Source organism: Amblyomma americanum, chromosome 7 (genome assembly GCF_052857255.1).
Source record: "Amblyomma americanum isolate KBUSLIRL-KWMA chromosome 7, ASM5285725v1, whole genome shotgun sequence".
Lineage (NCBI taxonomy): Eukaryota > Metazoa > Arthropoda > Arachnida > Ixodida > Ixodidae > Amblyomma > Amblyomma americanum.
The window spans coordinates 134,548,140-134,573,836 of record NC_135503.1 but is presented as its reverse complement, the minus strand read 5'-3'; the positions used below and the strand labels follow the sequence as shown (position 1 = coordinate 134,573,836).

Genomic DNA, 25,697 nt, shown 5'->3' with positions numbered 1-25,697 from the left:
AAGTTGCCGGATCCTGTACTGAGCGCCCGACAATGCGTCTGATTTATCAAAACGAATACAATGCGAACCAAAAGAAGTTTCTCTAATCCTTTAGAGAAAGCTGGCAGAATTGGTATCGGTTGGTAATCGTTGACGTTATCGTGATCTCTTTTTATAAATAACTTTAACTGTGGCTAATTGCTGCTGTTTAGGGAAGGTGCCTGTAGAGACGCTAAAGTTATATTTTAGTACCCTGATTTGCAAGCCTTGTGTGTCACAGCAGCGTGAATTCTTTAGATAGAAGGAAGCTGAGCAAACTTATTCAACTGAAATAGGCTTAAGAAGTAAATTGTTTGGGGATGAAAACCAGATAGCTGAGGGGTAGAAAGACTGGCGAAATGATGAATAAATGCGTCGGCTAGCAAATATCTATTAGGGATTGGTCCATTTATTAAGTGTTGTTCTACCAGGCTAGTTGCGTGTCAGTGGCACAGAACTTCATTGAGTTTCTTTCACGTGGATTTACTATTCTTATTAGATGCGGTGATTTTTAAAGATAGATTTGGTTGAGCCTTCTTAGTATATTTTATTTAGCTCATTTCCATACTTATGGAATTCTATGAGTAAGATGATATCTTCGGTCTGAATGAACCTATGGGACATATGGTTCTTATATTTTATTCTTGCCAGTAGATGGGCATTAATCCGTGGCTTCGTTATCTTTCTTGACAAGTTAATAGTCACAAAAGAAAAGTATGATTTGTAAAGGTCAAGCTGTGAAGGCAGAATCATTTGGAATGGCTTGATACGCAAAGCGCTGTCCCCTTCTACTCGCCGTCAGTTGATTTTATCATTTACGTGCCATACGAACTTGTAGTTGCTGTCTTTGTGGCCACCTGTAGTTCCCTGGGCAGATGGCCAAGTTGTCATGGCAAAATCTGTTGGGACGTAATTTGTACTAATTTTTCTTTCTCTAGGTTTAACACAAAGAAGAAGGGGCAGATGATCACTAATGTTGTAACCTAACACGCCGGCTATAAGCTTATTTGTTGGTAATTAGAAAAATATGAATTAGTGTAGATGAATGTAATATAAATCTTGTTGGCAAATTGATCTTGTTTCTAATATAGTACATTTAAAGCGTTAGCTTAAAATGTTTAGCACGACTAGATGAGTCGACTAAGTTTATGTTGAAATCTCTACCGAAAATGAGACTGATGCTGCTATTATTTGTGTACGAGAAAAGGGACTCAAGGAAGCTTATAAACATGCCAAGGTTCCCAACAGGCGTACGCTACACCTTAACAAAAAAGCTTTCGGTTCAAGAGAACTGGCAAAACTTCAATTGACGAACGTGTAAATGGAGGAAATATTTGATATTTCCCAACTTAATATTTATTTGGCTCAAAAAGGTCTCTAGTGAAGGGCTCTTTATTCTGGAAGTCGAAGTGAATGCCTGCCACTTTCGGCCGCATTTGACTAAAATTCGACGACGAGCTTTCGAGATACACCGAGCGAAATAACCACGGCAGCTTAGGGAGCGCAGAATCCGCTCTGCCGGAGTGCGATCAATCGAGAACAGTCTGGTTATAACCTAGATCCCAAACCTAGCTATAATGTTGCCTGCCGGCAGCTTTGATAAACATAAAAAAAGCCTTGCGTCAATATTACAAAGGTATTTTATGTTAACATTTATTCCCAACTGTTCTCAAACTATTTCTCTGAATAGATTGTATAAACGCGTGGTGAACACTATCGAAGAGAACGTGGCTTATTGGAAGGAAGGAAGGAAGGAAGGAAGGAAGGAAGGAAGGAAGGAAGGAAGGAAGGAAGGAAGGAAGGAAGGAAGGAAGGGAGGAAGGAAGGAAGGAAGGAAGGAAGGAAGGAAGGAAGGAAGGAAGGAAGGAAGGAAGGAAGGAAGGAAGGAAGGAAGGAAGGAAGGAAGGAAGGAAGGAAGGAAGGAAGGAAGGAAGGAAGGAAGGAAGGAAGGCCTCAGACGTTGCTGGCACATACCCACTACGGGGGAGTGGCCAAGACACAGGCGGTTAATTACTGGAAACAGGAAATTTTTGGCGGGAAAAGCAGTGGAAATAGTATGTAGTCTGATAGATTGGAAGAGGGAAGGAAAGGGGTCCAGTTAACTTGGAGATCGAAGACGGGACAATTGCTTAATGTCCATAATAGTACACAATGCCTGTAATGTTGCAATGTCTTACTGACTGAGATCGCGAAAAAGAAATTAGAATGGGAGTCGCTGCGTTTCTTGAAGAAAATTTTGCACAGCAGAGCGCACACTCCTGTCGCTTCGTCCAAGCGAAGAAGCGCCAATGGAAAGAACAAAGGCGGAAGACACAGGCAAGCCCCAGTTGATGAAATGGAATTTGCAAAAGACGCTTCCTCAAATGAGAAAAGCGGCGGCAGAACAGCAGGAAGTGATCTATTGTCTCAGGTTCGGCACAAAAAGGGCACAGTGGGGAAGCTGCCAGGCCAGATCTGTGAAGGTAGAAATTTAGAAGGGGAACCCGGCAACGCAAGCGCGTGAAAGAGACCTCCAGTCTGCGTGAGCGCCAGTCTTTGCTACTCCAAGGATGCAGAAGATGCTGATATTCGGGAGATGATGTAAGAGCCGAGGCAGCAAATTCCTGAAATATTGTGTAGCTGCGAAACCTCACCGCAGCTGTATATGCACACGATGGTAGGACAGCAACAATTGGGCCGCTGAGAGAGGCTCTTGCTAAGGAATCTGCAACCTCATTTAAGTGAAAGCCCATGTGATCTGGTACCCAAACCAACCTTATCGAATTTAGATGCAGCGGAATCAGGAACTTAAAGAGGCGTAATGGCCGAGAGTCAGTGGGTGAGGATAAGGAAGAGCAAATGGACAGAGAGTCTGTCATAACCACGACCTGGGAAACGGTAGATTCTAATTTTCGTAAGGCTAAGATTATTGCTAATAATTCAGCCAGAAAAATTGGAGTGAAGTCAGGAAGACGGAGAGAAAAAGACCAATCCAGTGAAGGTGAAAAAATTCCCACACCTGCCTTTTCGCGATCCTGCGAGGCATCGGTAGCAATAAGAACATGAGAGGGAAAGGACCTTAGGTGGTCCTGCAATAGACCCTGAAGAAGCGGGAAGGGCTGCAGCTTTGCATTCGATGGGAAAATGTCATCGAATTCAATCTGGACAGATGAGGAGTTGTTATATATTTGGCGGACATCAGTAAAATGAATATATATGCGATCAAGGAGGGACTGCACGTAACTTATCTCCGGGCCATGAAATTGAGACCAGGCAGCACTAAAAAAAGCGGAAGGTTGACTAAGAAATATTATACTAGAAGCGTGAAGAGGTGAGTCGCATAATTTTAAAAATGTTTTAACTGTTAAAAGGCGAAACCTAGCTGATAACGAAGGCATTCGCGCCTCAAGGTGCAGAACAGCATTGGCGACATATTTTGGAAGCCCCAGACAAAGGCGCAACGCCTCACGCTCCAAAAGCACAAGAGGGCGAAGTTTATAGGCAGGAGCTCCTGAGAATAAAACACACCCGAACTCCAAAATTGGGCGGACGTACATTTTATAAATCATCAGAAGCATATGCCTTCTCATGCCTGACCTAGCACTACAAAGCCTGCGCAGGATGCCAATGGCCCGAACTCCTTTTGCAGAAACTTGCTCAATGTGTGGCCGCCAGGAGAGAGTAGAGTCGTATATTACACCGAGATACTTCACCGTCTGAACTTGAGGTATTATGTTATTTCTATAGACCAGGCAGATGTTTACAGGAACAGAAACTGGAAATACTAACAATGCGCATTTCTTCAGATTAAGGGACATATGAATTCTTCCTAGCCAGTTGTCAAGAACATTGAGGTAATTTTGCAGGGTTCGATAAAGAGTGTGAATGTCAACTGCTGATGCAAAAAATGCAATATCGTCGGCGTACACATAAGTTTTCACATTTTGAATGCATGGAATTGAGCTTAGAAAAATGTTAAAAAGAACAGGTGAGAGAACTGATCCTTGCTGAACACCTCTTGTCTGTGGAAATCTCCTTGAGGAAACACCATTTTGGCAGCAGTAAAATTCTCTATTTTCTAAAAAACAGAAATCCAGGCTACAAAATAGCTTGGGAAGTTGAGTTCCTGTAATCTTAGTAATAGAGTCGAGTACTGTACGCTGTCGTATGCTTTACTGACATCCAAGGTGACAAGCGCAGCAAACTGTTTTCTATTGCGAGTTAATTTAATACGACTCTCAAGGTCAGTATGAGCACACCAAATTGAACAACCTGGCCTGTAACCAGTTTGACATGGATTCAATACAGCATTTTCTGAAATTAATGACATGACACGGCTGAGAAGGACCCTTTCCACCAATTTCACTAGGTTCGATGTTAACGAAATAGGGCGTATATTGTCTAAAGTTAAGCCCTCCCTTTGCTTTTTAAGCAATGGAACTATTTCATCAAGACGCCACACATGCGGTATCCAAGGACCTTTAATATAATGGTTAATTAGAGCCAACAGGTCTGCAGGAGATTCATTGAACAAAATTTTGATCATAGATGAAGTGACCTTATCGGGGCCAGGAGCCGCTGGGGATAAGCGCAGAACAATTTGCGACAGCTCAGGCATAGAGACCTCAGTGAAATCACTTGAGGTGCATGTGAATATAGTAGGAGAAGGTAAAGCAGATATAAAGCGAAGCTTTAGGCCACACGCAATATCTTCTAAGGCCTTTGCGATGTCAGCAGGGGACTGAACGAGGGATTCAATGTTGGCAGTCGGAGGAATCACCTTGTTGCGCCTCATGAAATTAAACAAAGCTCGTTTACTTCCTGATTGGGAAAGGAAATCATAATGATTTGTATTATACTCCTCCTTAGCACGGGCGACAGTGCGCTTAAATGTTGCAGCGACATACTTATAATCCAGCCAATTTTTTGGGCATTGATTGATGATAAGTTTCTTCCAAGCTGCTTTCCGTCGTCTATATGCACGCGTGCACTCAGCCTTCCACCAATTGTTCGCGATTGCACCCTTTGGTTTCTTAACCAAAAATTCAGACTTTTGCCTTGCATGGTCCAGTACTGAACATAGATGTGCAGCCTTGCATTCGGCACTTATCTGAGCGCGAGTGTCTGAAGTGATTTGGAGGGCTGATTTTAGAGTGTCTTTAAAGCAATTGTAATTTATAACCGTGCGCTGATGTCGCTCAGGAAGAGTTAATTTACACGCAAACTTGAAACTAATCGGTAGATGATCACTGTTTGTTGCACAGTCAACAGGCGCCCAAGACATAACGGAGACTCCTGGGGAGGAAAAAGTTAAATCCAAGGCAAAGCGGCATTGACTGCGAACAAACGTAGGCAATCCGGAATTGTTGCAGATCAAGTTGTTCTCAGAAGCCCAATCAAAAAGCCTAGAACCAAAGCTGTCTGTTTTAAACCCCTAAGTCACATGGTGCGAATTGAAGTCGCCAAGTAATAGAACCTGAGATCGGCTACTAGACATGAGTGAGTCAAGGGGCCGAGTGTCACGCACACCAGACGGGAAATATGCATTAGCTACCGTAAAGGGCTGTTGACCTGGGACACTGAGGTCAACCGCAAGGATTTCACATTCATTGTCCGCATATTGAAAAGAAATGCATGCCCTGTGGCAAAACTTTGTAGATATGAGCACTAACAACAACACTCCCCCTCGTGATGACCGGTCAAGCCGGAACGGATGGTAATCCTTGAGATGATAATTGAAATTTGGAGTTAGCCATGTTTCCTGTAAAGCAACTAAATCTGGTAGAAGCTGATTGCATTGGCAATTTAAATCTATTGAAGCTGAGAATATTGATCGACAATTCCACCGGAGTACACTTAAGAACCCTATCTTGGCGGAAGTGCCGCCGCCGCGACTGCCTTTTCTAGAATACTGGTCTTAGCGTTTTGACTTGCGTTACTTTTCTTTGTCTTTGATTGGGGGCAAGATGGACCTGCAATATTGAGAGGAGACCCACTTCGTTTCTGGGCGCGGAGATCAGACTCCATATCAAAACAATCCATAAAGGATGCGTCCATAACGCTATTCGAAGGAGAGGGCTGAGAGGTCTTTTGTTGCTCATTGTTTTTGGCCCTGTGAAGCGGAATCGATTACTACAGAAGGAGGGTAGCTTCCGAAGCCAAAGAAGACAAGAGCGGTGTGGTGGACGCCTGCAGAAGATTGGTCATCTGAGCAGCTATGACCTGCGAAATGCACGTGGACACGGTTTCCATAATGCGATCCATTGCATTTGCCACAGCTTTCTCAACTGCCGCTGTAATAACCTGGGACAAACTAGAATCCATTATGGGTGGGCATTTGGCGGCCACACTAGAGTAGGCTGAGGCTCTCTCCTTGACTGCGGCAAAAACCTCTCTCCGCGTGCATCTGCGCTTGTCTATAAGCTCGAGCACATGAACTTCTTGTGCTCGTGCAGGACAGTCAGGCGAATCAGCAGGATGAGCACCGCTACACAAACAACACTTCTCTTGTTGTTCAGGACATTCCTCTCTGCAATGACGTTCCCCACAGGCACAGCAGCGTAAGGCCTATTTGCAGGCTTTGGCGCTGTGGCCAAATCGCCAGCAGTTTTGACACTGAAGGGGCCGAGAGTTAAAGGCCTATACTCGAAAAACCAATGGCCACACCTTAATCTCTGATGGGCAAAATAATCCTGCAAATGTGGCAATGATGGACTCCGTAGGAATTTTTACTCCGTCAACCAGCCTGCTGCATCGATGGACAGCAACCACTCCCGCAGGCGAGAGGTTCTCAAGCGTTTCCGCAGGGCTCAATCGAGAGTCGAACCCTCGGACCAAGCCCTTGGAACATGCTAGATGAGGCGGAATGAATGCGCTCACCGGGTGGCTGGCGAAGGTCGCGCACTTTAGAAGATCTTCAATACAGTCTTTATCCGACGACCGGCACAAAACACCACCCCTGCCGAACTGCCGGACATCGGTAATGTGCATAAAGTGCTTCGATGATGACTGAAGGGCCGCCTGCACTGCCTCCGGGTTGTTCAGTCGGATAGCGCCTCCATCGGAAGGCACTAATGCGACTGGAAGGCTTGAAACACCGCTGCGGAAAAAGAGATCAAGTGGGAGCTGGTCTTTAGGAAGAGATCCCGACCAAGGGGAAAACCCCTGGCCAGGAGAAGAAGTCGACATTAAGCTACATTTTACATTAAAGTAAAATAACAGACCGGATTATGGTGAAAAAAGAAGGCCTGGAAGAAATTTAAAACAATTAGCAAATCAACCTACTAGTTGCAATCACATAATCATGGAGAATCCCACAAATTGTATCCAATGCAAATCCTTTGGCGCTTGCAACGAACTATAATAACACTGGTAGATATAACGGGAGCCCTAACCTGAGGAAAGGAACTTCCAGGTGAATCTTCCTCTTAAGTGCGATTAGTGCGAACTGTGGACAGTAGAGGAGAAAATGGTCCACAGTTTCAACTTCCCCGCATGCGTCACATAGGTTTGTCAGTGTCAACCCACACCTGCATAGATACAAATTCAAACTGAGAATCCTGCACCGCAACCGCGTCATTGATACCTCACGCAGCCTGGTTATACACGAACGGACGTTCCAATTATATGCTAAGTGCTGATGATCAGTGGTATTTATTAAGGGATCACGTAACCTGGCTGATATGTGTTGTAACCGCTGAAACCTGGAAATTGCCAGGAGGCTGAAATTCGGGACAGGATGTGCCACTGACCCGCTAAGAGCCGACCTTGCTAAGTAATCAGCCATCTCATTTGAATGAATACCTGCATGGCTAGGGACCCCGAAAAAAACGGACCTCCTTCAAATTGCATGATACAAAAAATTGCAGGAAACGGCTCAGATGATCTTTTTGTGATGTTTCAAGGGAGTCTAAAACGGACAAAGAATAAGCGAGAATAATAACGTGAGACACGTGACAAGAAATTTTGTGCGGGGCCAAACCAAGAGCCAAAAATTCTGCAAAGAAAATAGGAATATAACCAGGGATGCGGACAGAATAGCTCCAGGCCAAATCCTACGAAAAGATGCCGACTGCTGCTTTTTGGCAGCTGACGGAGGCACCGGTGGAAAGTACCGTATGATAAGGGTATTCCTCTATGTGATCAGAGAGAAGGCTATTTAAAATGTTTGCCGGCGTGTGTTTCGCATGAGATAGGAATATGCGGTCAAAATGGAATTCCACTGCTGCCGGCGTGTCGACAACCCACTGCAAAGAACTGAGATCAACACCAATTCGTGCTAAAAAGTTATGCGTTAAAATAATTTGTGACATTTGATACCGTGGCCAATGATGAGAAAAGAATAAGGCCGGCTGAGACACAAAACTAGGAGTGCTGACATCAGTCAACGGGTCCAAAGACCTGAGGATAGCTCGCACAGTGAGTATTTGAAAGCGGGAACTTAAATCAAGGATACGGCCGTCCAGATAAAGCAGGGCGTTTGAAACTGATTATGGGAGACCAAGCAGAGACGTAGAGCGCGCCTTTCAAGTAAGATTAAGGGTTGAATTATGTACTTTACCCTACCTGAGAACAGAATGCAACTAAATTCCAGTATAGGTCTTACAAAGGCTTTGTATAGTAACAATAATGTGTAGCGGGGCATCGCAAACTTTTTATTGGCGATTCTTGTTAGCCGGCTTAGATCGCGTCCTCCTTTAGATACATTGTTCTTTATATTGCTACGCTACTAACTACTTTAGTGGCGCCATACAGCGGCTACACTGCATTTCCTGGCAGTTGGCAAGCCTTGAGCCATCTCGGGGCTAGTTGCTTCGTCTTCTTCATCTCTCGTGCTGCCTGCTGCCTTGCGCGTTCCAACGTCTTGCGCGTCTAATTAAAGCAAGTAAACCAGCCCTGCTTACGCCAACCGTTTCTCAGTGACATATTTGGTAGAGGTGCTGTGTTACGGCCCATGTACGCTGACCTCGAGGACACCTTTGACGTCAGCTCTCAACGCGTGGCTACAACACCACTCCACAAGGCGAGCCGCCGCCTGCGAGGCCTACAACCCGAGTTCGGCCAACTGACAGCGCCGGTAAGGGCCATGACATCCACCGCGGCTAGCCAGACAAGTCAGCACTCCGGGAATGCCCGCCATTTGTCCTTCACGCACTTTGATCGCCGCCACCGTTCCACGGGGACAGGTTCAAGGACGTCGAAGGCTGGTTGGCCAGCGTTGACCAAGTGGCGGGTTTCAATGAGTGGGACGGCGAGCGCAAGCTGCGCAACGTTTACTTTGCGCTGCAGGACTCGGCAAAAACGTGGTTTGAGAACCACGAAGCTTCCTTTACCACCTGGGAAGCTTTTCGTCGAGAGCTGCTCGCGACATTTACCAGCAGCGAAAGAAAAGAGAAAGCTGAAATCGCCCTGCGCTCGAGATCACAGGAGCCGAACGAGGGCGTCGCGATGTTCATCGAGGACATGACCCGACTGTTCAATCGGGCCGACCCTGCTATGCCCGAAGCCCAGAAGGTACGCCACTTAATGCGTGGCGTAAAATAGCAGCTGTATGCCGGACTTGTCCGTGACCCGCCACGAACAGTGCCCGACTTCACCAAGGAGGCAATGAGTATCGAGCGCTCTTTACAGGAACGGGGCGTCCACTACGGACGTCAGGCTACTGGAGCAGCCGCTTCCCAGTCCCAGTACACGCCTACGGCGCTGCCCGCCGAGGACCTTCGGGAGCTTGTAATAAGTCTAGTGCGCGAGGAACTGGCGAAACTTCGCTTTGAAGCTCCACAGGTTAGCGTCGCTGCCGTTACGGACGTGGTCCGCGAAGAAATCCAACGAGTTGTGCAGCCACCCCCCGCTCCACACCCGGCGCCTTCCGTTATGACGTACAGCGAGGCGCTACGAAGTCCCGGGCCAGCGATGCGAGCCTTTTCCCCCATCGCTCCTGTGCGATACCTGCAGGAGCCAATCGCAACAGCACCATCCGTGCTGCAGGAGTTCAGGCCCCCCGTGAGCAAAGCGCACGTTTGGCGTATGCCAAACATTCGGCTGCTCAGTTACCACTGCGGGGAGCCAGGCCACATCCTCCGCCACTGCCCCTATCGCAGAATGGGTTTAAGGGGGTCTTCACCTTACGCACCTCGACCACGCTATGGTGAAAGACCACGGGATATCGAACAGTACTTCTCTGAAAACGTGCAATCTTTGACCTCGCAGCGACACTAGTCCCGATCGCCATCCCAAGGCGGTTCTCTTCGCCCGGCCGCCCGTCATCCTCTGGCCAGTTCAGAGGTACGTCCCCACGTCGGGAAAACTGAGGACGGCGTCCTCCGGGGGTAGGGCTGCCGCTTCTGAACCGAGTCAAGAGCCTCCACCCGACGATTCGCCGCGACGCTCCGACCAACGACGACCTGACCCGACGATCTCGACGACGCGCTGCGACCGACTGGCCTCCGCCGAAATTCCGGTATCCGCCGACAACCACGACGTTACCGCACTCGTGGATACCGGCGCCGATTTTTCGGTAATGAGCAGACGATTAGCCACGGTCTTGAGGAAGGTTCTGACCCCTTGGTCTGGGCAGCAGATCCGGGCAGCTGGTGGCCACGTGGTAACTCCGATCGGTGTCTGCACTTCGTGAATCCAGATCCGCGGTGTTACTTTCCCTGGCTGCTTTGCTGTGTTACCCGAGCGCTCCAAAGACCTCATACTCGGTTTGGATTTCCTTGAAGAGTACGGGGCCGTTATCAACCTACAGGAGCTAATCGTGTCGTTTTCCACCCAAGATCCTGACGACGACGATACCGAGCCACGCAGGGCTAATTTATGCGTCTGTGACGACCACATTTTGATCCCATCAAGATCCAGCATGTTTGTTACTGTAGAGTGCGATAACAGCACCAAAATTCGTGGCATTGCTGAAACCAACATGTCGCTGCTCCTTGGTCGGCAAGTCTTTGTTGCTCGAGGAATAGTTGAACTGGACAAGGGCCGAACCGAACTCTTGGTGACCAATTTTGGTTGTGAACCTCAGTGTTTGCCTGGCAGAACAGCTATTGCGTATTTCAAGGAACTCAGCGAATTCAAGGGACAGCATGCTTTGTCCGGAGCCCCGGCATAAGTGGAGGAACCGACCACTCCCATTAACACTGACGTGAACCCAAACCTCCCAACTAACCAGAAACGCTGCTCGGAAAGCGTTATCCAGTCTTTCTGCGACTGCTTTGCCTCGACTTCCAAGGTTAGGCAGACACCGCTCACAAAGCACCGAATTATAGTTGACGCCAACCAACGGCCGTTATGTCAGCCGCCCTACCGCATCTCTTCGAAGGAGCGCGATGCCATTCGCCGCCAAATTCAAGAAATGCTCAAGGACGACGTGATACAGCCGTCGACGAGCCCGTGGGCGTCGCCTGCTGTTCTAGTGGCGAAGAAAGATGGAACCCTACGGTTCTGCGTTGATTACGGACGTTTAAACAGTTACTAGAAAGGATGTTTATCCTCTCCCGCGTATTGATGACTCCCTGGACCGGCTGCGCCACGCCAAGTACCTCTCATCGCTAGATTTACGAAGCGGCTATTGGCAAATCGAGTTGGACGAACGCGACCGCGAAAAGACCGCCTTTATAACGCCGGGCGGACTGTACGAATTCCGGGTGCTCCCTTTCGGCCTGTGCTCGGCTCCTGCAACCTTCCAGAGCATGATGGACACCGTTCTTGCCGATCTCAAATGGCAGTCTTGTCTCGTGTACTTGGATGACGTTGTCATCTTTTCTGATACGTTCGAAGAGCCCCTGAGACGCCTGCGCGCTGTGTTCGAAGCAATTCGGTCGGCCGGTCTTTCCCTGAAGCCCGAAAAGTGTCACTTCGCTTTCGAAGAGTTGAAGTTTCTGGGCCACATCGTGAGCGCTAAAGTGGTTAGCCCAGACCCCGATAAGACTGCTGCCGTGGCTGCTTTTCCTGTGCCCGCCGATAAGCGCAGTGCGCGCCGCTTTCTGGGTCTCTGCCTATTATGGGCGTTTTGTGCAGAACTTCTCCCAGATCGCTGAGCCCCTCACGCGACTCACGAAATATTCCGAACCATTCTTCTGCGTCCTGGAGCAACAGCAAGCCTCTGAACACCTCCGCACTCGTCTCCAAAGTACGCCGATCCTTGGAAACTTCGACGAGTCAGCCGACACTGAACTACACACAGACGCCAGCAACATCGGCCTCGGTGCGGTCCTTGTGCAGAGGCAGGATGGTCTCGAACGCGTAATCGCATACGCGAGCCGCACATTGTCACGGTCTGAGGCGAACTATTCCACCACCGAAAAATAATGCCTGGTCATTGTGTGGGCAGTAACAAAATTTCGCCCGTACCTATATGGCCGCCTTTTCAGGGTCGTCAGCGACCACCACTCGCTGTGTTGGCTGGCGAACCTGAAAGATCCCTCGGGACGGCTTGCACGCTGGAGCCTTCGACTTCAGGAATTCGATGTCACCATCGTCTATAAGTCTGGTAGGAAGCACAGTGATGCCGACTGTTTGTCTCGTGCTCCTATCGAGAACAACCGAGCTGACCCCGACGACGATTCTGTTTTTCTTGGTGCCATCTCCACGTCCATTCTCATTCAACACCAAAGGGACGACAGCGAACTACGGCCCCTCATTGAATATCTAGAAGGAAGCGCTCAGTCTCCCCCGCGAATCTTTTCGCGCGGGCTGTCGTCGTTCTGTTTACGTGACGGCGTCCTGTATAAGAAAAACTACAGTCCAACAGAAGCTGTCTATCTTCTCGTCGTGCCTACGGCCCTTCGCGACGAAGTCCTGCAGGCGAGCCATGATGACCCATCTTCTGGTCACCTAGGTTTTTGTCGAACTTTGGCACGAATACGGCAAAAATACTACTGGCCAAGGGTTGCTGCAGTTGTGAAACGTTACGTAAGAGCTTGCCGCGAGTGCCGGCGTCGCAAGACGCCGCCGACTAAGCCAGCCGGCCTACTCCAGCCTATTGATCCGCCTCAAGTTCCCTTTCACCAAGTTGGCATGGACATACTCGGCCCATTTCCGGAGTCCTCTCTGGGTAACCGCTACATTGTGGTCGCCACTGACTGCCTCAGCCGATAATGTGAGACTAAAGCTCTTCCCCGTGGTACTGCTGACGAAATTGCGAACTTTTTCATTCAAAACATTGTGCTTCGTCACGGTGCACCCAGCATCGTTTTAACTGACAGGGGAACAGCGTTCACCTCGGCCCTTACGCAGGAGGTTATGCGCCTAAGCGGCACCAGCCACCGCAAAACAACCGCTTACCACCCTCAAACGAACGGCCTCACCGAACGGCTCAACAAGACGATCGCCGACATGATTTCTATGTATGTCGACGCGGACCACCGGAACTGGGACGCCATACTCCCTTACGTCACCTTTGCTTATAATACTGCGGTCCAGGAAACGACACGCTTCAGTCCATTTCGTTTAGTACATGGTCACGAAGCCACAACCATGCTGGATGCAGTGCTACTTCCAGCTAGCACTACCCCCTCTGTTATGGGTGCTGCCCAATTTGTTCATTACGCTGAGGCCGCCCGCCAACTCGCTCGACAGCGCATCCGGCACCAGCAAGTTCACGACGCTCAGCGATACAACCTCCGCCACCGAAATGTGCGTTACCTGCCCGGCGAACAAGTCTGGGTGTGGAGCCCAATCCGCATGAGGGGAAGCTCTGAGAAGCTTCTACGCAGATACTTTGGCCCCTACGAGGTGCTCCGCCAGCTCCGTCAAGTTACCTACGAAGTTCTCCCCCAAGGAACAGTTCGCACTTCTAGAAGGCCGACCTCCGAAGTTGTCCACGTCGCTCGGATGAAGCCGTACCACGCCCGCTAGCCCATCGCGCGTGTCAACACCACACGCCAGACACGTGCGACTACCCTTGTGGTCCTGCCTGCAATTGCTACCACACCGAGTCGGTGTCTTCAAGAGGGGGGGAGCAATGCTTCGCTACTAACTACTCTAGTGGCGCCATACAGCGGCTACACTGCATTTCCTGGCAGTTGGCAAGCCTTGAGCCATCTCGGGGCTAGATGCTTCGTTGCCTGCTGCCTTGCGCATTCCAACGGCTTGCGCGTCTAGTTAAAGCAAGTAAACTAGCCCTGCTTACGCCAACCGTTTCTCAGTGACAATATGAAGGATCCAATATAATGCTGGGTGATAAGTAACACCTAGATATTTTACGGATTCCACTCGTGGAATCTGGTTAGAGCGATGGACTAATGAAATGTGCAAAGGCGTGTCTGGAGGAAATACCAAAACTCCCCATTTGTCTACATTCAGGAATAAATTAATATCCTGCAACCATACTCCAAGAGCATCCAGATATCCCTGAAGAATGTGGTAAAGGGAGTGGATATCTCTGGCCGAGGCGAAAAAAGCTATGTCATCTGCATACACAAAAACTGCTATATCAGGACGAATGGGGATGCCACAAACCTAAATATTAAAAAGCAGCGGGGATAGCACCGATCTTTGCGGCACACATCTTGATTGATAATATGTATTAGAACATAGGGTTCCCTCTGTGCAGTAAATGTATCAGTCCTTCAGAAATTAGGATATCCACGCATATATATAGCTTGGAGGATGTAACTGAGCAAGTCTGTTAAGTAATATAGTATGTTCTGCACTGTCCAAGGCATTTGCTACATGAAGAGTCACCAAAGCTGAAACTTCCCTTCTGTGCAGCGAAAGCCGAATTCTGCTCTCTAGATCCACATGCGCAGACCATCTATAAAAATTATCCGCGAAGAAAGCCAATCTGGGCTGAGCTGAGACCGTTGACGTCATGAACATGTTTTGTGAGGCGACTGTGCACTATTCTTTCTATTAATTTGACTGAATTTGAAGTTAGCGCAATTGGCCGAATATTATCTTAGACGTATCCTTTTCCTGCGTCTTTCATGAATAAAATAATTTTCGCTGTCCTCAAATGCTTGGAATGCATGCATTTTCCAACGCAGCATTGACGATATCTAAGAGGTCACTTCTAAAATCCTCGGCCAAAATTTTTTATCATACCAACAGTGACACTATCTTGTCCAGGAGGTGCAGGATGCAAAATGCCAGGATTGAGAGGAGCTCTGATGGGTCAACTTCGGTATAATCCGAAGAGGGTGAGATTGTGCACAAAGGGACGTTTCTCTGCGTCCGGAAACCTAACGCCAATTCCTGAGCAATACGCTCCAGGGTTTCCTGAGCCTTTTGTGTTGACAACACTTTTGAACTACTGAGGAGAGGGACTGCAGAACACTTGTTACGTTCGATGAATCTATGCAGGGCCTTCCGATTACGAGGATTTGAAAGATATGTGTTTAAATTTTGATTATACTCCTCCTTGGCTTTTGCAATTGTTCTTTTGAAAGATGCAGAGAAGAGTTTGTAATTTTACCAATTAGCTGAACTCTGGTTGCAAGATAGCCTCTTCCAGGTCGCTTTTCTGCGACGATAGGCCTTCTCACATTCTTCTGTCCACCAAGAAGACGGCTTTTTATTAGAGGCTGCTGCGGCCACAGTGAATATTGAGTGGTATACTGCATTTCGCAAAAATGAAACCATCTGCTGCGCTCTGTCATCCCGGCTTGCACTAAGTAGAGAGGCAATTGAGGCGGACGTCAGCTTTTTATAAATATTGTGGTTGACAAATTTATGAGTTACAGAACTAGTTTTGAGCGGAGATAGCCGGATAGTGAAAGTTATAGGAAAGTGGTCACTAGATGTACCAGAATTCTCTGTCTACCAATCAGTCACTTCTAGCCTACCTGCTGATTATCTTAAGTCAATGGCTGAGCGAGCAACCCTTCGCATAAAGGTTATTTCTTTGGAATTGCAGCAGTGTACAGCATTTGCAGACAGCCACGACCAGAGAAGCGGGCCGCAGGAATCACTACGACTTCCCCAGTCACTATGCTGAGAGTTAAAATCTTCTGCGATGACTGCACTGCTTGTGCTAGTCACCAAGCTGTCTAAAAAACCTGTCCTGCATACACCTAAAGGAAAATATACATTAGCAACGGCAATATCGGCACAATGCGGAAATCAAATTGTTATCGCTGAAAGCTTACAGTCAGGGAGAAGAATTTTCTTAGAGATAAATGCTTGATGACATAAATGTTTAGAAAGCATGGTTACCAATCCACCTCGCCTAACAACGTTGCGATCTGACCTGAAAACTTGAAAGTTTCTTATTAAAAATGGTTTATTAGTTGATAACCACGTTTCTTGTAAAACCGCAATATCAGGTTAATGTTTGTGAATAAGTATTTCTAGATCTGGAAGAGAAAACAATACGAAGCGGCAATTCCATTGCAACACTTTGGTACCTGCCATGATTACTGACCAATTAAAGAGGCAGATACCGCCTCTTTAAAGATATCAACGTGAAGAAGAAGTTTTGGTGGTCTTTTCTTAGCCTTCATAAGTGTAGAGCAAGATTTAGAGGGTGACGAGGAAGCACGGCGCTTCTGCGTAGGGCACAACATTTCGACATCTGTTGTGCAGATGTCACTGCGACATGCACTGCTATGAACAGAGATGTTAGCTGGGAGCTGGGGAGCATCAGGAGGTGATGTTGAGCGGCTAGCACTAGCTGCACAAGCTGAAACAGATGCCGACGTTGCTCCCAGAGCGGATCTTGACGGTGAGACAGATTGAACAACAACAAACTGAGCCAACACCTCAGAAAAAGTGTTTAGTATTCGCTCAACCACATTATTAAGGGTTTTTTTCTACTGTGGTTACAATTGAGGCAGTCAAGTTGGACTCAATGTCCCCTGCAGAAGCGTGCACAAGACTTGCATATGAATTTTTTTTTCCTGTTATGAACCGCGTATGCATCGGCTCTTGAGCACCGCTTCTCTTTGATAATTTCCAACAAGCTACGCTCTTCACTACGTTTTGCGCAGTCGGCATCATCAGCTGAGTGGATGTGGCTGCAGAGGTAACAATGAGGCTGCTCTGAGGTGCAGTTACGAGCAGAATGACCCTCTCCACATAAACTGCAGCGGGTCGCTGGCTTGTATGTTTTGCCGCTATGCCCGAACCGCCAGCAGTTGGTGCACTGAAGAGGACGGGGTTTCAGAGTGTCCACATGGTATACAATCGGCCAAACTTTTATTTCAGCAGAGCAGGAAGAACCAGAAGAAACTGTTATCAAAGAGTCAGTAGCAACCCGCGAGCCATTTAGCTTTCTATTACAGTGGCGGTCTCAAAGCACCCCAACTCCTGCATCCTGAAATTCTAAAATTTCTTGCCGGGATGATGCTGGGTCGATACCACGTACGATACCCTTGACACATGCAAGCTGTTCGGAAATGAATACTTTCACCGGCAGTGAGCTAAAAATTTTGCACTGAAGCAAGTCTGCAACACAAGCGATGTCTGAGGACTTGCACACAATTCCTCTATGGCCAAATGGCAAGCTGGCAAACCAAGCTGCCAACCCTCCACCTGGGGAGGTCAGCGAAATCTCTGAGTAACACGCACCCTCAGGTTCACATGAACTGCGTCTTAACCTACGCCTCGGACAAAACCCCCCAACGTAGTGTAGGCTCAACAATGATGAACAAGCTGGAACCACTGGGAGTAGCAGAGAACTGCAGGAGACAGAAATGACACGTCAGCGAACACCCACAGCTCGCACGCAGCTCCTTGACTTGCTGATTTGTTTCCTTTGTCTTTATCTTTCCCTGCGAATGACTAGGTGGCTCTGTCCCGCTAGCGGGATGTCGAATTCCTCAGAACCGATGCTTCTGCCTTTGAAGTCCAGATTATATTGGCTTCTGCAAAGGACTCTGGATAATTTCTCGGCTACTTCACCCATACCTTATCCAATGACATTGCTGATGATATGACACTGAGGGCTTAGCCTCTTCGCACGTAGATGTGATTGTTTTTTTTAAATACGAAGTTTCTGATGAAGCTGTACAGCTTTCCTTTGTAACCGCGTTTGGCTGCTCTTCGGTGGATGCCAATGAATAATTACTCCCTTGTTACAAATGTACTCCACCTTCGGGAATTCCCCTAAACATTTCAGCAGCTTTGAAAAAAGTTAGTAGTTGTAGAGAAATTCCTCCTGATACAGAGACCCCGCCGGGCACCACCATCTATACTTACAAGGCGCCACACGGGTGGATGCTAAAGAGTAATTACTCCCTTATTAGAAGTGTACTCCAGCTTGAGGGTTCCTTTGAACAGTGCACTAATACCGTTTCCACCTGAAGTTCTTGGTCAATTTGCTCCTACACCACCGTCTGCTAGCCGTCCCAGCAACCTTATTTGGTAGAACGAATGCCCTGGACAGGCGGTGGTATTGGGTTCGGTCCCCTGACGACGACCAATTTTCCGTCATCAACGAAGATTCTGCGAAAGCTGTGCAGCCTTCCTTTTTAGCTATTCGGCTGCACTTGGGTGAATGCATATATTTTAATACTTGTTCTGTCCTGAAACATGTGATTTACTCTTCATAACTTCATAGAACAGAACCACTATTCTCATGGCAAGGTTTATAAGAATGCACTGGTCAGAACACCAAATTATGAGAAGCCGAAATTCTCGCGACGCGCTGAGATGGTGCCTGCAAAATGTGGGCAAGCATAGTAAGGTGACTATGTTTTCGTGCTACAAGCCTTAATTTGTTAAAGCAAGTCATAATGTCCGTTTTCATAATTTCAAGTTAATCCATGCTTTACAACAATATGGCATAGAAGTGTAGCGGCTCGCGTCGCGAGCTTGTCCCATTGCATACGGTTGTACACATATGTTACAGGGATGTGAACAATTGTTCCGGCAAATTAAGGCCGATGAGAGAGATCGCAAGACGACCGCATCCATCTTTCCGGATGGCCTCCTCGAGTTGAAGGTGATGCCAGTTTTTCTCTCTTCTGCACCAGCGACGTTTCAGCGAGTAATGCGGTGCTGGCAGGCGTGAAGTGGCAAATTTGTCTAGTATATTTAGAGACTTCGTTGTCTTCGGCTAGAAGTTTGAAAAGCACCTAATAAGACTGGACACTTCGCCTATAAACAGCTGCTGTTTCTAGGACACAACGTTACGAAGAAGAGAGTACGCCCACACCCGCAGAAAAACACCTGCTATCGCACGTTTTCTACAATCGGTCGTTGAGAAAGTTGTGCGCGTATTCTTCGGACTGTGCGCATAGTACCGACAATTTAAGAATTTTTCGCCCATAGCCGGGTCTTTCACTCCACTGACAAAGGCAGACGTTCCATTTAAATAGAAAGTTCTAAAGCGGACGCTTTTAAGGAACTGCAGCGTCGTTTACAGTCCCCACTAATCCTCGAGCACTTGAATGAAAGCGCTGAGACTGAAATTCATACCGATGCAAGCAGCGTGGACCTGGGCGCCGTCCTAGTTCAGAAAACCCACGGCCCGAAGAAAGTTATCGCAAATGCTAGCCGTTCCCTGTCGAAGGCCGTGACTAACTGTTCGACAATTGAGAAGCAGTGCATTGCCATCATCCGGGTCTATGTCAAAATTCTGCCACCCCTACCTGTACTGACAACCGTTCAAGGTGGCCGGCGATCACGACGCAATCTGCTAGCCTGCCCGTTTTAAGGACCCCTCTGGCCGCCTCACTGGATGGAGTCTGCGCCTCCAGGCGTTTGGCGTCACCGTAGTTTTCAAGTCCGGACGCAATCACTCTGACGCCGACTGCCTGTCACGAGCCCCTGCTGGTGCACCACCACCGGACGACGTTGAGGACGCATTCCTAGGACCCATCAGCTCCAATTCTTTTGCACAGCAGCAACGCTCGGAGCCCAACCTTAAACGCCTCATCGAGTACTTAGAAGGCAAGTTTTCTTCACCTCCGGGGCTCGTTCAAGCCAGGAATATCTTCGTTCTGTGTACATAATGATGTCCTCGTTAAGAACTTCGCAGCGAACAAAATAAACAGCCTAGCTCCTTGTTGTACCTGCAAGTCTGCGCGAAGACGTTGTACAGGCTTCACACGACGAGCCGACAGCTGGACATCTCGCATTTTCTTGCATCCAAGGCAACTATTACTGCCCTGGCTGTCTACCGATGTCGCACATTATGTGAAAGCCTACGGAGATTGTCAGTGAAGAAAGACTCCTCCCACCCTACTTGCAGGAGTTCGGAACAAAGCACCAGTGCCGCCGGGTACTCACCGGTGATACAATGAGTACAAGCTTCCCCCGGCCAGGTGCTCGGCTTCTTTAGGGTGAAATTCTTGGAAAATGGGTCTTTGACCGCACCTTGTGTAATGAATACCTTGTGCCATGGCGGTGTTTGGCCAAAGCTGCCCTTGCGTCATAAAAATTCATAATCTCTCAGGATTTCTGAACACTATTTCTCCTCATCATCCTTCCAGCAGATCGGCATGGACCTCCTCGCCTTCTTCCCGAAGCCAGCGTCTGGAAATAAGTCGATCGTTATAGCGACCCGCTATGCCGTGGCAAAAGCCCTACCAAACAGAACAGCAGCAGAAGTCGACAAATTTTTCGTGGAGTGCATCCTTCTGCGACATGGCGCCCCCGATGTGCTCATCACGGACAGAGGGACAGCATTCACGGCTGAACTGACGCAAGCAATCCTTCGCTACAGCCAAAAAAGCCACCAAATTACAACTTCATATTTACCATCCACCGAGCAACGGACTGACGAGCGCCAGAACAAAACCGTTTCTGACAAACTCGCCATATATATCGACGCTGAACACCAAGACCTGGTACGACATCCTGCCTTACACCGTCTTCGCCTAGAACACCGCTGTGCCGTAGACCAAAGAGATGACGCCAATCAGGCTCGTCCATGGCAGGGAGGCCACGACCAAGCTTAACGCCATGGTGCCCATTGTTACTGTAGCAGATAACGGCTACGTTGCCACCTGCATTCAACGCAGAGAAGAAGCACGAAGGCTTGCCCGATCCGGATCAAAGAGCAGCAGAGGACCGATGCCAGACGCTACAACCTAAGAAAACGCAAACGCAGAATACAAGCCACAAAATCGAGTCTGGTATTGGACGGCCATCCGCCGCCGCGGATTGAGTAAAAAACTTTCCGACCGCTATTTCGTCCTGTACAAGGTTCTTCGTCGGCAAGGTGAACTGAACTTTGTAGTCGCCCCGGAGTAATTGACTGCATCCAACTGACGCCGCGTACAACCAGAAGTTTATGTCGTCCGTTTAAAGCCCTATTATGCAAGCTAAAGGACACTTGTTTCCTCTCTCGGCGCGTATTGTGCACAGTTCGTCTTATTTGATTTTATTAACCTTGCTTTAAAGCCTCGAGTTCATGCCTCTTTGAGAGGAGAGTATTGCAGCGAATCTTTCCAGTGTTTGTTCATTCTTCAAATCTTCCGGCACGAGGCTTTATTCCTTTGCGATGCACTAAACCAGATGTTTCTTTCTTTTCTTTCTTTCTATAGGGGTTTAACGGCCCAAAGCAACTCAGGCCATGAGGGACGCCGTAGTGAAGGGCTCCGGAAATTTCGACCACCTGGGGTTCTTTTACGTGCACTGACATCGCACAGCACACGGGCCTCTAGAATTTCGCCTCCATCGAAATTCGACCGCCGCGGCCGGGATTGAACCCGCGTCTTTCGGGCCGGCAGCCGAGCGCTATAACCACTCAGCCACCGCGGCGGCTCGAAGAACAGCGCCTGTATCTCCAGATGTATCTCCAGCCTGTATCTCCAGATGTATCTCCAGATGTATCTCCAGATGCATCTGTAACCAGATGTATCTCGATTGATCGCACCCTGGTGGAGCCGATTCTACGTTCTTCCAGACTGTTCTGTTCACATTGCACGCCGTGCCTTGAAAGTTCGCTATCAGCTTTAAATTAAGTACAGCCGGTATCGGCGGGCATTCTGCTTGACGCTCGCCGAGCACGCGCGTTGCTACGCCGCCGCCGAGTCATTGAGTTCTTTGTGGGCGCATCAGCGTAATTATCATCATCATCAGCCTGACTACGCTCAGTGCAGAGAAAAGGCCTCTCCCGTGTCTCTTCGTTTAACCCTGCCCTTTTCCAGCAGCGCCCCCCGTATCCCTGAAAACTTTCAGCAGCGCAAATGAATTGCTTTTTTTTGGAAGCCATTTGCACTGTATTTGTTTTTTTGCTCGCGGAACTGCAGTCAGTATTACGTGACAACATTCTCGTCCGCCGAAAACGAGCCACAACCGCTACAACTTACACCACCTGCGTTATGGCCAAGGGCCTCACAATTTTTAATGCCAGCGAGTATACAGGACGAAGCACTGTATTTGTATTATGCACATAGCAGCATCCACAAAAATTCTTGTATTTAAGCTCACACTACCACCGTAAAAACTCCAGGAACAGCCCAAGGTGTAACTGCACTAGCCATCCTTTAAATAGGCCGCTTTAAAATGCGCTCACCGACAGCACAGCTCGTAACCACTTATACAAGCCGACCCTTTGGATTTTTTTCCAGGCACTCATCGTTTTACACTAGCACAAATTCAATATTGTGATTCACATTGCTAGTCAGAGCTGGAAAGGAATATCAAATGGAGATTATTTACTGACAAGATGTGGGTTCGTGAGAAATTGAGGAACACACCTAAATATTACCACGTCCAAAGCAGCTCAGCACTCAAAGACACTCGGTTATAGGGCCTGGCTCTTTTCTGTAATCAACGATAAACTAGGGGTGCATTTTTATTACTGCATGCTGGTCCGCGATGCCTATTTGAAGAAATTTTCCAGAACGGATAAAAGTATTGAGTTTCTGATTGCCATATACAATAAAAAAGAGCCGATAGCTTGAAATATATAAAAGTTCGAAAACGGAAAGTGAAATGAAGAAGGAACGTATTTGGGGGGGGGGGGGGGGGGGAGAGGCAGCTAGTTTTGTTTCAATAGCGCACATAATATTATTTCAAAAGCAATAAGAAGGGATCGTAAATGAAGAACTGCGGCAAGACCAGTGTGCTTACGTCGAGACCTTTGTGGATGGCGTAATGTCGCTCGCAAAGTTCCCACAACTGAATAAGACATCTGCAGAATACAGTCGGCCACAGCGAAGCCATTTGAAAAGTTGTTTCAGCTTCGTTCGTTTTGAACCTTCAGCCTTCCTGACCCTTCATCGCGCTGTTGTCGCCTTTGGTTTTGGACACTTAGCGCAGTAAATGACATAGGTGCGATGGAACTGAAGCATTACAATGTATTCAATTTACAATATTCTTATAAATATCTCAGGGCAATACTGAGCAGAAAAGGGAAGAAAGAAGAGGAGCTCATTGTGACATAAATGGCGAAGGCCAACAGCCACCGAAACCATAAGCCTAGGGGATCGTTTTATTTTTATTTTTTTTTATTTATGCTGCTTCAAGTTTCAAGTCTATTTTATTTACATCATAGCTGTCGGTAGGTCTGGGTAGAAAGTGGTCACAGACCACTTCAGGGTCCCCCGGACCTCTTTTTACATGGCAAACAGCAGGAAATATGAGCATTATGTAACAGATTGCAAACATCGGAAGATCGGCCAACACTACAGACAAAACATTTTACAAAGACACAGATATGCATACAAAATATGTTATACATAAAAATATTATACTGAAACAACGTTTTGCTGCTTGTGTGAAGGCGGCATTAATTTCGCGCAAGTTGCTCTTTGAAAAATCAACATTCATAGACTGTAATTGGTTTAATAAGTGTGGCATATTTTAACTAACATCTGACTCCCATAGTTATGCGGCAAAAAGGAACAAACCATTTTTCTGTATTGCCCAGGTTATAAGTCGGTACAATTTGAGTGAGGCAAGTCAATTCTTGAAACCCTCGGTTATTATACTGTAGAGATTTTTTTTGTATCTGGTTGCTAAGTAATATTGGTACAAGCTATGAAATCGTATAATCTGGTAGTGGGAAAATAAGTTATCGGTAGGGGCATGGTAGCTAACATTGGCAATGTAACGGACAGCTTTCTTTTTCAGCATATATATTTTATGTATATTTGTTGCTGTTGTATTGCCCCACACCAAAAAACAGTAGTTATAATGCGACAAAAAAAATGACATTATATATCTTTAGCTTCACTGAGACAGGAAGGAAATATCGGAATTTAGCGACAATACGAACTCACCGTGACAGATGAGCAACGACAAAATCGACTTGGGCGTTCCAGATCATGTGATCGTGGAAAACTCTTCCTAGTGTTTTAAGCATGTCTTTGAATTCTATGTTGGTGGTCCCAAGCTTTATGTCGCAGTTCTGATTAATTGCTGATTGCCTTGATTGGAAAAGTACGGCTTTAGTTTTTTCAGTGTTGAAGTTCAGTAATGGGAGATTAATAGGGTACTCATTTTTTTCAAAGATAACTGAGTAAAACGAAGAATGAAAAACAACCACATGACGGAAGCTAACAATCACAGAAACGAAGAAGCGTAGGGGATGGATTTGTTATTTTTTTTTCAATTTTCACTTTTTTAATATGTGGTGTTTGTGAACGGGAGACTAATAGGGTACTCATTTTTAAAAGGATAAGTGATTAGAAAGCAGATGCCGCCGGTGAGATTCAAGCCCACGGCATCCGAATTACGCGACCGGTGCCCTACCAATTGAGCTACGACGACGAGTGTCCAATCTTCTGCTAATGGGGTTATTTATGTATTGCATTCGGCCTAACATTGAGATTGTTCATACCATTTCGTGCGCAGTGTTCATAATGCCGTCATACTGTTTCGCTGTACATTCTTCAAAGCGACAATGCCCACGGCTGTATTATGGGACTCAGCTGACAGTAGTCCAACCATGATCATGTATATATATATGCTCATGGGTATACGTGATAATGGCTTTGCCTGTGTACCGTTTGTTTCGTAAAAACTCACGCCCTGTTTTCTATGTATGAAAACTAACTGAAACAATTCTGACAATGTTTACGATAAGCTGCGAATTCAGAAACCGGATGGCAGTAGCGCCGAATGTTTCAGCAGCCACAGAGCCGGTACATTGGACTTAGATTGAACAGTTGCATGTAAACGGCAAGCTAAGCCCTTTTTTAACTCTCAAGGACATCAAGTATTCGAAACTATGAACCTTGAAGGTGCGGATTTTCAGATTTTATTTTGGCGACAGCATTTAAAATACCAAATCACTGATTAAAGCCACGGCGATATTGAGGCTTCTCTTCAGAGAAAAATGCAGATAAGCTCGACCATGCAGTCATGGACGGTGTGAACTCCAGTTTCGCGCTGCCCTCGCTCCACCTTGCCGCACGTCGTGGGAACTCTGCAAACAACGCTCTAGGGGATTTCTCGTCGAGGATGCATTCTTGTTCAGGTATTCGTTCTTGCGCTGGAAATGTACCGCTGCCGTAGGTGACATCTACATGCGACACCCTGCCAGGCGCAATGCGCTGCGGGGACGCCAGAATGCCCTCGCAGCCTTATTCGACGATTAAACAATCATTTGAAATGCTAGCACACATGTATACCGCAAGCTTTACCTGAAACTCTCTTATATTCGGTTCTTCTAAGTTCGCGGAATTTCAAGTAAAATGTAACGAAAATTGCGGCATAATCTATAGGCTAACGTACACATCTCCCTACTGCAGGAATGCGGGTGCGCTCCTTGTTAATTTAATTTTACGCACACGCAAGGAACAACACAAGAAAGCTTGTCACTAAAGAATTGGTTTTATGGTTTATGGGGAATTTAGCGT

General features: G+C 47.3%; 1 protein-coding gene across 1 annotated transcript in view; it reads right to left on the bottom strand.

Annotated features, from left to right (window-relative positions):
• LOC144097472 (calcium-activated chloride channel regulator 1-like) overlaps window positions 1–25,697 on the bottom strand; it is a 65,687-nt gene that overhangs the window by 2,420 nt on the left and 37,570 nt on the right. The gene's annotated exons all lie outside the window — the stretch shown is intronic.